We start from the raw sequence: 11,453 nt of genomic DNA on the forward strand, positions 1-11,453 counted from the left end.
TCTTCTTTCCAAAATCTATTCCCTTTTCGAATTCTCTATTTCTCTTAATGGAACCACCATGTTCTTAATCACGCAGTGTTATAATCTCACATTCATCTATGACTCTTCTGTCTCCATCACTTCACAATCCAATTAGTCACCTTTTCATTCTACTTCTGAAATAGGTTTCATAGCTGTCCTACCTCCTCTCAAACCCCCTGATAACCATCTGTTCAGATGTCTATCCATTCTCACCTATGTTATGATAATAGCCTCTAACTAGTTTTCTTTCCTCCAGTCTATATCTTTTTTATTTATCTTTCATAACATGAACTCATCTTCTTAACACATGGCTCTGATACTGTCAGTTCTCTGCTAAAAACCTTCACTGGCTTCCAATTACCTACCAAATTAAATAAAAACTAAATGTGGCATTCAAGATGCTCCACCATATTGTTTTACCATGCTCTCTTTTCAGTCTTTCATTATAGGTCTCTCTTTCTGGATTACAAACTGGGCTAAATTGTCCCTTTAAATGCCATTTTCTCTCTCCCCACTTTGGACCTTTATGAAAACATCCTTTTTGCCTGAAATTTATCCTCTCTCCATCTAGCCAAGTCAACAAACACTTATTAAATACCTACTATGTGGGGGCAGCTAGGTGGTGCAGTGGATAAAGCACTAGCCCTGAATTCAGGCCTCAGACACTTGAGATTTACTAGCTGTGTGACCCTGGGAAAGTCACTTAACCCTCATTGCCTTGAAAAAATACCTACTATGTGTCAAAGGGAAAGCTAGGTGGCACAGTGGATAGAGTGCTGATCCTGGATTCGGGAAGACATTTCATTGAGTTAAAATCTAACCCCAGACACTTACTAGCTGTGTGAACTTGGGCAACTCACTTAATCCTGTTTACCTCGGTTTCCTCATGTGCAAAATGAGCTCTAGAAGGAAATGGCAAACTGCTCCTCTATCTTTGCAAGAAAACTCCAAATGGGTTCATAAAGAGTTGGACGTGGCTTAAAAAAAATGATGTTCTAAACACTAATCCTCTTCCATCCAGAAGGTGAGCCTGATCTCTCCCTCCTCAAATTCTCATTTCACTTTTTCTGATCCTCTCAGTTCCAGTCATCTTCCTCTCATAGCTACCATAGATAATTATCCTCTCCCTCAAATTAAACTATGTGTTCTCAGAGAGCAGAAGCTGCCATTGTATCCGTCTTTGTATTCACGACACATCACACCACACTTTGCTCCTAGTGAACTCTTAAGGAAAAAAAATGAAGATAAATGATCTTTAGGAATATAATAATACATTTCACTAATGCTCAAAGTGGTAGGTATAGAAAGAGAAGAAAAGGGAAAAGGGAGAAGAGGGGAGGGCAAGGAAAGCAGAAGAGAGAAAAGAAAAAGGGAGGCAAGGGAGACCAAACCATGGCACTTTGTTGCTGTAGTGAAAAATGGAAAGAAGAATGCATTTAGACTGTAGAGTAATTGATTTACTTATTTGTTCAATTGTAGATCTTATTGATTTATTTTTCTATGACTCTTCGCTATATATGAAAACAGTGGGTAGAGGGGAAACAAGGCTGGCCTAAGTAATAAAAATAAACAAACAAACAAATTGGGTTGGAGTCTAGACTGGTCTTGCCACCTGCATGATGTTAAAGTAGTTACTCTCTCTGAATTTCAATTTCCCCAAATGTTAATGGGATTAATGATATTTGCCCTACCCACCCTGTAGAGTTGTAAACCTTGGCATACTAAATAAATGAGAGGGGGTATTAGGATTATTAAGTTAAGAAGAGGAAAATATTTTCTTTTAGAGAATTAATGAGAGGTTTAAACCTTCCTGGAAGGTTTAAGTGAATTATGATTCAGGTAAGAAGGGGAACTTTTCATCATTACTGAAGATATAATGAGATCTCAGTATCTCTCTGTCTCTGTCTTTGTTTCTGTCTTTGTCTCTTTCTGTCTCTGTCTCTGTCTGTCTGTCTGTCTGTCTGTCTCTCTCTGTGTCTCTCTCTCTCTCACATACCCACACAAATGCTACAAACTATGATGCACATTTAGCACTAGAAGACGAGTCCAAGTGGAGGCTCTCTTTCTCCTTCCCTCCTACCCCCATTTCTTCCCCCATACTCTTTCTCTTTTATCTTCTTTTCTTCCATATTCTTCTCTTTATCCTTCTCTACCTGTGGGCAATTCTGAGCTGTTAGTAGTGGAATAAGAGAAAGGATTGACCCATAGTGTAAATAAGCATCCTCATCATAACGGAGATCCTTGGATCTTGAAGAAAGCCCAACCTTAGAAACTCCATAATTCCTGGCAATATCAGTAGCATTTCATTGAACCCTAAGTCTTTCTACCACTCTCTGTAGGTCACTCACTTTACTAGACAGGCAAGGATAGTCTAAGGATTAGCGGGGGTTGGAAAACCTGCCAGAAGATGAGAAATGATCATGACTATTCATTGCAAAATCCAAATCCAAATTAAGTGACTTTAGAAGGATGTTTGAACAAAAACAAACAAACAAACAAAACACAGTAGGAATTTCCTTAAGAAAAGACAATTGGTACAAACTTACATGGCCACCACCCACCTCATTCCCAATCATATTGACTACAATGGATATTCATTCTCAAGAGGAAGTTTGTATCAGCATTTGTCTGTTTCATACATTCTGCTTCTGAAGTCAAGCGCTGCATACAATTTTGCTCTGGGTTGCACATGGTCAAAATAGGGCAGGACAGGAGTCACATGACAATTTCCTTCAAATGTACATGTTTATTTTTTCCATAAATTAAAAAACAAAATTTAAAAAAGAAGGAAAAAGAAAAGGTTTTACATAAGGTTTATCCAATTTATTTTAAAATTATACAACCTTTTATTTTACTCATGTTTTACATTGTTTAAAATAACAAAGAATATAAAAAATCTTGATGTTCATCATTTAAATAAGTCTGATATTTGTGTATATATATATATGTCTGTGTGCATACATGTGTGCACATATAACACCCCCTCCCCCAATAAAAATACAGGAAAAAATACAAAGACACACATAGACAAACCTCTTCTGGAGGTGCAGGAAGGAGACCTGGTTGGAGGGATGCCTAAAAATGAATTGTCAGTTTTTCCCCAGTATTTTAGCCATGTGAATGCCAGACAATCTCCCTTCTTACTTCTACCCCATCCAAAGTCACTATCACAGTAAACAGACCAAAGAGACCTACATTTCACACTTGACCTGGGGTCACATACTGCTTTTCTTTGGTCTTAAGTAGTATACATATTTAACTTACTCAGTATAAAACTTTAGAATGGAAAAAGTCAATTATTACTCCAGTGTTTTGCTGGAAAACATTTTTAAAATATTGATTTAATTCATCGTAATTTCAGGTACCCTAACAGAGATATTGCAGTGAGATATTGTTGGAATAGGAATTTATGGTGGTATGATACTAGTGGACAGTCCTTTGAATTGCATCCAAAACATGAAATATTCTCAAGTTCCATAAAATGCCTAACCAGTGTAAATTAAACTACCTCAGTTGCCTGAAATAACTCTGACTTTACTTTTCTGTTCCTCCAGTTCCACATTTATTTTTGCACCTTCAAGACATGGATATGTCTTTTTCTTCATAGGTTTTAGAGCTGTTTTCTATATATGATCATCAATACAAAAGCCATTGCCTTTCCCACCACCACTACTCTATTGTTTACTTATTAATAAACTAACTATTAAGATTCTGCCAGGATGTCCATAAAACATGAGATGTAGCCACTATCCCCTACCTCAGACATAGTACTCCAAAGGAACCAACCTCCCCTCCTTACTTTCTTGCTCTCTTATTCCCCAGGTTGAAACACACATTTTGGGAGAAGGAATGGGGCAAATAGCCTGAAGGAGTATGTGTGTGTCGGGGAGGTACAATTTACCTGACCTACAGAGCTAGGTTGTATCACTTTGGTGCCAGTTGAAGATGAAATGCAGGGGAATGTTTCTGCATAGTTGTTGCTTTATGCTGGGCCTTATGCTCCACATGCATGCTAGCTCTGCAGGCTGCTTTGCTTCAGGTTATAAGTTAATTACTCAACTCCTTTGCCCCTAGCACCACATCCTGTGTGCCTTCATTAAACCAGTTGTTCTTTTGGTCTGTTTTTGGTCCCCTGGTGAAATCTTGAACCCAGCCCTAGGGACATATGTAAGTGCTTGACTTAATATAGTAGAAGGTGAACTGCCATCACCTAATTCTCCTCTGCAGCTCACCCAGTGTCTAGGGTCACTCTTGCATCTTCTCATATGATACTCATGGCTAACTCAATGTGTGGGTATCTGCAAGCCTGTCTCTGCAAAGCTAGGGAGGTAGAGATAGGTAACCAGAAGAGAACTGATGTCTACTAACACTTAATGCTAAGTATGGACAGACCACTGAAAATGAAAGTGAGCTTCCCCTTGGGTTTGTTTTAAGGGCAATGTTACCCACCTGCTTTCCCTAGTAATCTCAAGGCAAGAGGAATAAGAATATACACTATGTACTTATAGTAGTTACATTAACTACAAAAGGGAGTCTCTCCATAAAGCAGGGGTCTGCTGGCATGCTCCTACATTGATGTTATTTACATCTGTCCCTTACTTGCTCCGTCTGAATGATCTCTCTCTGTCTCTCTGTCTCTCTGTCTGTCTCTCTCTCTCTCTCTCTGTGTCTCTCTGTCTCTGTCTCTGTCTCTCTCTCTGTCTCTCTCTCTCCCTCCCTCCGTCCCCCCCCCCCCCATATACGGGAAATTGCCTGCTTTGGGATGAGGACTAGCAGGTGTCTGATAGCTTCCTGACAGGGCAGACGAGATAGGACAGCGCTGGGTAAAGCAGTGGAGAAAGCAGGAGGGGGAGGTGATGAGCACAAACCTGGAGCAGGGTGAAAGGGAGGTGCTGGCTGAGACATGATCCCGCATTAGCCTGTAGCCCTGAAGGTCCCGCCATTGCAGGCAGCCCTGGTTTAGCCATCCTCTCCAACCTGCCCCATTTCAGGGGTATAAGAAAACCCATCAAACGTGCAATTGCAAGTCTCCACTGAGCCCGGATTCTAGTAGCACTTCGACTCCTTACCTGTAAGCTACAAGTTATATATAGGTGATTGGTAGGATCTAGAGGATATCAACTATCTAACTACCATCAGCAAGCGCAGTCACGGGCCCCAAAGCTTCGATTTAGGGGACACTTGAGAGACTGCAGCCCCCAGTCCCAGAGTGGGCAGAGAGCGGTAAATTTAGGTGGGCGAGTCTGCCCTGAAACCTTATGGGTACTCCTCTGAGCCCTGACGCTGCGGTTTTTTAGGAGATCAGGGAGGGGCAGAAAAGGAAGCCTGAGCCTTTGGAGATAGAGCAAGACTGGGGATGTGTGTGTGTGTGTGTGTGTGTGTGTGTGTGTGTGTGTGTGTGTTAGCGCTGCGGTCCCCATTCTCTATACCTCCAGCATCTGGATCCTACCTCTCCTTTACTCGCCCCCTGCCCGCTTTTACCACTCCCGTTCCCACTTGGCACAAGCCATCTGGAGCTTCCCTCTAAACCCTAGCCCAGGCGCAAGATGGTCTCCACCCCCCCCCCCCGCAGCCCCCCAACTCCCCCGGGTAATGAGGCAGATAAAGCCTCAGAGGCAAAAAGAAAATGTGAACGATCCCCTACCCATCTTGCTTCAGGACAGTGCCCAAGAACCCCTGCCAGACCAGACCCACTCTGGTAAGAGGAGTCCGGAGAGAGGAGAGAGCCAGATGCCCACTTATCTTTTCAAGGCTGTATCTCAGCCTGCGGGTGGTGGGCGAAGGACTGGAAGGAGTGTGCTTATGGGGGAATTGTCTGGGCGGGTGCTGCTCCCTTCCTTTCATCAAGTCCTCCTAGAATCCACCCCGGGTTAGGTCATACTCCTTTTTTTTGAGGGGCTGTGTTTGCCCTTTCCTCCCTCTCTGGGTACACGCACGCACACATACAAACGCACCTTCGTCAATCTTTGCTCCAAACCCACCCAATCCTGGAAGCCAAAGTTTCTTTATGAGAATCCCCTGGCTTGAGAATCGCAGCACACACACACACACACACACACACACACACACACACACACACACACAGATCCAAAGGGAGTGCGCAAAAAGGACGCCCTCCGTGCCCAAATCAAGGCCGGCAAGGCAAAGGCTTGAGGAACAAAATAGGGACTTCCTTACCTGATCTCGGGTTAGCAGAAGTTGCATACACTCCCTGGTGCAGGCTATTTGCTTCTCAAAGATGAGGAGGAGCAGGGAGCAGCGGGCCACCGAATTGGAAGCCCGGGCATGTGGTCTCCCAGCAAAATGCTCAGAGTCCGGAGCCAGCAGCTTGCTGTCTCTCTCCCATGATCTTCCAAGAGAAGAGAGAAAGAGATTAGTTAGTACCGCGACAGCGGCAGGGGAGAGATGGGATGTGGTAGAGGGAGGGGACCCGCAACTGTTCTAGAGAGCCTCAGAGCAGAAGCTTCATGGTCCTGGCTTAAAGACAGAGTTGGTTCTCACGCGTCATATAGACACAGGACACTCAGCAAAGCTCGAACCTATCCCCCGAGTCCCCTCAGTCGGCTGGCCCCCGCCCTCCTCCACAATAAACCTAAGATATTGTAACGAGGAAAAAAAAAATAGAATTTTCAAACCTGGTTTTCACCGTTGAGCTGGATCCGGAGGGGCAAACATAATAGAGAGAGTAGTATACAAGTGATCTGGAAGGCGGGACGCATTCTCTTCCAGAGAAGATGGGGAAAAGGAGGCAGAGTTGACAGTTGGGGAGAAAACACTCCTTCAGTGTGTCCCTGGGTATTTCCTAGTAGAAATGACAAAATCCAAGATCAAACCCACCCGTAGGCTTTCTACTGCGGTGTGTGCGTGTGTGTGTGTGTGTACACTAGGGATCAGAAAACTGGTGTTCCAGAAGTCTATGTTGTGTATGTGTGTAATGTGTGTTCGATTAGCTGCAATGGGCAGGCAATTTCTGGAGAGAACATTTACAATTTTCTTTCAATATGATAGGATTAGTTGCTACTGAAAGCTTTCCTCCAATGAGATGCTCTCTGTTCTCTGATTTGGTAGTCCCAATGAGCAAAAATGACAGCCTTTTCTATTCTCCCTTCCCTTTAGTTCCCTCCTCCATTCCAACCTCCCAATCCTCTCTGGATTCATTAGGATCCCAAGTCTTTATCGGCAATTTTCACATCAGAACCATAATCCCCACCCTGGTTTCTTACTTCTTTCTTTCCTTCCTTCCTTCCTTCCTTCCTTCTTTCCTTCATTCCTTTTAATTTGTGATTGTTAGAAACTTGAAGCAACATATAGGGAAGAACACAAGGTTGCTTTGAGATGATTGCTGATGTTTGACTCCATGTATCAAGGTGGGGGAAATTTAAATATCAATATAGTTTACTTTTTAAACAGATAACTGTGCTGAAATATAGGTGGTCTTTTTTTTTTTTTGGTTCAATGATGAATTCCAGCAAGAAGCTGCTTTTTAAAAATGTAATATTTATTATATATAGCTCATTTTTAAACTGAGTCTTCAGGCTGTAAAAAAAAATACCATGCAATAGGAAATGTGTGCATCTGATGAAAAATGGTCTTGAATATAATAATATTTTGACCTGACTAGTACTGAGAGGTTTTTTTCTTTTAAAACTCTGGCAATTGGACAAGCTTGTTATTTTTTTGTTCTTGTTCTTGTTCTTGTTTTTGTTTTTTTTACTATATTTATTTTCAACCTTCTGACATATCTATTTTCCCAGTACAATGGCATTTTAATTCATATATCAACCATTTGTATACTCAGTTTAACTAGCACTTCACGAGTAACTCATTTGCCAAACATAAATGGTATTGAGAGAAAGAGAGACAGACAGAAGAGAATTGAGAGAATCAAAGTCCAACTGTAGAGCGATGGTAAGATTAATTCTGATATATTGATGTAATAGACTGCTATAATGCCATTAAGAGCAACAAATTTGAAATATACAAATAAATATGGGAGAGACTTTAAAAATGTGTACAGGAAAAAATAAACAGGATGAGAAAACAAGAGTACACCATAACTACAATTGTATTAGGAAGGGTGAATGAGAATAAATGGATAACAGTTGGATGACAGCTAAGATGAAGTGACTGAAACGTATAGTCGCACTTTATACATTGAAATTAAGATAAGTAAACTAAGGATCAGAGTATTTGTTTTTAAATTTATATAAAATGTTAATTCCTATAAAATATTTACTTTTTTTTTAAAGTAGATGACATAAGCCTTCCCTTCAAGGAATATGCAGTCTTACTGAAAAGACAACAGGTATACATACATATAACATTTACAAACCACGATCAGTCAATTTCTCAACCCAAATTCATCTGTTGGCTTAATTCCATACAATTTCTTCCAGCATAAAACAAATCCTTCTAGGGGAATGTATTTGCATATTTTTAGTTCCTCTTTCTCACCAGCACAACACTCCAGGGCTAAGGGGTGCATACAATTCCTTTCAACTGAACCATACTGCAGTAAGATTATGAAAACAAAAGTCATGATGAAGGTGGATACATGAAGTCATTTCAAGCTGTCTCTGCTTATAGGCTAAGGATTGGCACTGTGATTTAATTGATAAATGTAGCTTCCCCAGAGGAGGATATTCTCTCCCAATGACAGGTAGGCAACTTTTGTGTAATTCAGGGTGTGAAGGAATTGCCTAGAGTGCTGAGAATAAATGATTTGCCTAGAGTCATACAGCTAGGATGTGTCCAAGGCAGGATGTTATTCCTCATTTTACAGGCCTTACTCTATCCTCTTTTCTATGCTGTCTCTTCACTTATGGCTAAGAATGTATCTTCTTCATTCTACCACTGTAGCTTTACCCTCTAGTTCTACAACCCAACCACCCCACTGCACATGGTATAAAGAAAGAAATGAAACTAATGAGCCTCCTGGAAAATAAGATAAATGGTAAATGATGGATGGTCATAAGGACTCTGTGTCAAGCTTGGAGACTCCCAGACTCACTGGGGATGAAAAACCCTGAATTCAGTCTCTGACTCTGAAATTCTCTCTTCCTCGGGTTGAAATTTGGGAGGTGAGTGCTTTTTTTTTTTTTAATCCCTTAAATCCTCCCCATCCCAGGGTAGGAAAAAGGAAACCCATTTAGCTACTTATATCTTTCTATTTTTTTCTTCAATATCATTTTAGGGAGGCAGAAAATGTTTTGAATGTACTTGAGGAACCAAAAAAAAATCAATATAGATTTTATTTTTTAAAAATCATTAAAGTTCAAACGTATCTTTACTGGAGAAATTAGAAGCATGTTTCTTCATTTTTAACTGTTAGCTGCTGAAAAATCCCAGGTTAGGAACTGTTTTAGTGGGTCAGATCTACATTCTATCCAGCTCAGTGTTCTTTTGCCAACAGAAATTCCAAACAACATGCCATAAGAGGGCATGATTGTCCTCCCTTAAAGATTAGCTGTATACTATCTTTCCTTAGCAGTTGTTTATGGCTCTGTCATTTGTAAGTTTTTCCATACCCCTTTTTGACACATCCTTTTCTCCATATATTCCAAATCTTGATGGGTGGGGAAGTGTGTGTATGTGTATATGTGTGTGTGTGTGGGGGAGGGTGTTGAACCCAATAAATCTCCAAGCCCTTGTCTGAAATATCACTTCTTTATTTGTCTTGGTCCAAGTTTCAAGGGGCATTTACTCATATCTCATCTCTGTGCTTTTGCCCAAGTTGCCCCCCCCCCTTCCCCAACCTGGAACATTCCTTCTCTCATCCCTGTCATATGACCCTTATCGTCCTTTATAGCTAAGCCCCAACCGCTTCATGGAACAAACCTTTCATTCCTGCCCCACTGTCCCTATCTACAGTGTCCTTCCCACCCTCATAATTTACATTGTATATATTTTGTGTTTATTTTTCTGTATTGAAATTTTCTCTACCCCAGAAATGGAAGCTCTTTGAGGGTAGGGATTTTTATTTTTTGTCTATGTATCCCCAGTGCCTATCGCAATGGTTTCTCAATAAATGCTTGTTAAATGAATGTACTACAATAAATCATAACTTAGAATCTGGTGAATAAGCCTGGGTTTACCTTGTTTGCACCATTCTTACTTTTGTAAAATTCCATGTCACCTCTAAATTTTTGTTCTTTAAGGCTGAAGTTTTGTTTTCTTCAGTCCTAATCTGAGAAACCTAGCCTGTACTCACTTGATCCCTTCCTCCATCTGTCTCATCATTTTACTGTGTATTCTCTGGTTGTATATATATTTTTATTTCTATTATTTCATTTTTTATGAGTGGTGAACAGAACTGTATACAATATTCCAGAAGCAGACGTCCCATAGTTTTTTTTTTTTTTAAGTGCGGTATAAATATTTCAGCTTATTTCTTAAAGGGAATACATGCTTTATTGGGTTTCCACAGTATTTTATTGGCTTTGGGTACCACCTAGCAATACAATGGAACAAAATCATTCATAAAAAAGTTTGTCATGATTTTCAAGTCCTTTTTTTTTCTGAATCATGACCAATGCCTTATAGACTTTTGTTTTACACGTGTAGTTTGGATTGTTAAGTCCCTAAATACATTTGTTTGTACTTATATAAATTCATCTGCCACTTTTCTTTCTAACCTCATGATTTTAAAAATGTTTTTATAGACCATCTCCATCTGCTTAGCTCCTAACTACCTAGATAGCACTGTTATCCTAAAACATATATTTTACCATGTATCCTTTCCTAGACTACTTAAAATTTATTAAATAAGATGAGTCTTAGTTAAGATCATGGAAGCATACCAACCTTATCATTTCTGAATTCAAAATAGGTTACTACATCCCTTTTCTTTCTTTCTTCTTTTGGAATCAATTCATTGTCCACGTCTCCATTCTGACATCCAAAATCCTGTGGTAACTTCATTTTTTAAAAATGTCTTTTGGGGGGCGGCTAGGTGGCGCAGTGGATTAAGCACCAGCCCTGGATTCAGGAGTACCTGAGTTCAAATCCGGCCTCAGACACTTGACACTTACTAGCTGTGTGACCCTGGGCAAGTCACTTAACCCCCATTGCCCCGCAAACCCCCCCCCCCCAAAAAAAAACAAAACCAAAATGAACAAACAAACAAAAATGTCTTTTGGGGAGTAGCAACTTGTCAAAGGCTTTTTGAAAGTCTTATTAGAGGCCATGGGGTAGATAGAGCAGCTAAAGCTAGGACTTGTCCTCAAAGAGATTGTGGAACAGGGGCTTGCCTGACATACATATAAGTTAAATAATCATGAAATACTCATTTTCTAAGTTTAGAGTGTACTGTATGAATTGCTAGGGATGAAGTAAAATAATTGTGTTTTTGTTTTGGGGTTTTTATTTGTGAATTAGAAAACACTCCAATAGCAAATGAGAGGCCACACAATATGTTTTGTTTTATCTATCTA

At 40.4% G+C, this 11,453-nt stretch overlaps 1 protein-coding gene across 1 annotated transcript in view; it reads right to left on the reverse strand.

Annotated features, from left to right (window-relative positions):
- Positions 1–6,979, reverse strand: part of CHRM2 (cholinergic receptor muscarinic 2) — a 219,500-nt gene extending 212,521 nt beyond the window's left edge. The window contains exons 1-2 of the mRNA XM_043965027.1: positions 6,657–6,979; positions 6,199–6,370 (exon numbers count right to left, since the gene is read on the reverse strand). The gene's annotated coding sequence lies outside the window, so the exon portion shown is untranslated. The remainder of the gene's footprint in view (positions 1–6,198; positions 6,371–6,656) is intronic.
- Between the last annotated feature and the right edge of the window lie 4,474 nt (positions 6,980–11,453).

The sequence above is a fragment of the Dromiciops gliroides genome, chromosome 5 (assembly GCF_019393635.1).
Source record: "Dromiciops gliroides isolate mDroGli1 chromosome 5, mDroGli1.pri, whole genome shotgun sequence".
NCBI lineage: Eukaryota > Metazoa > Chordata > Mammalia > Microbiotheria > Microbiotheriidae > Dromiciops > Dromiciops gliroides.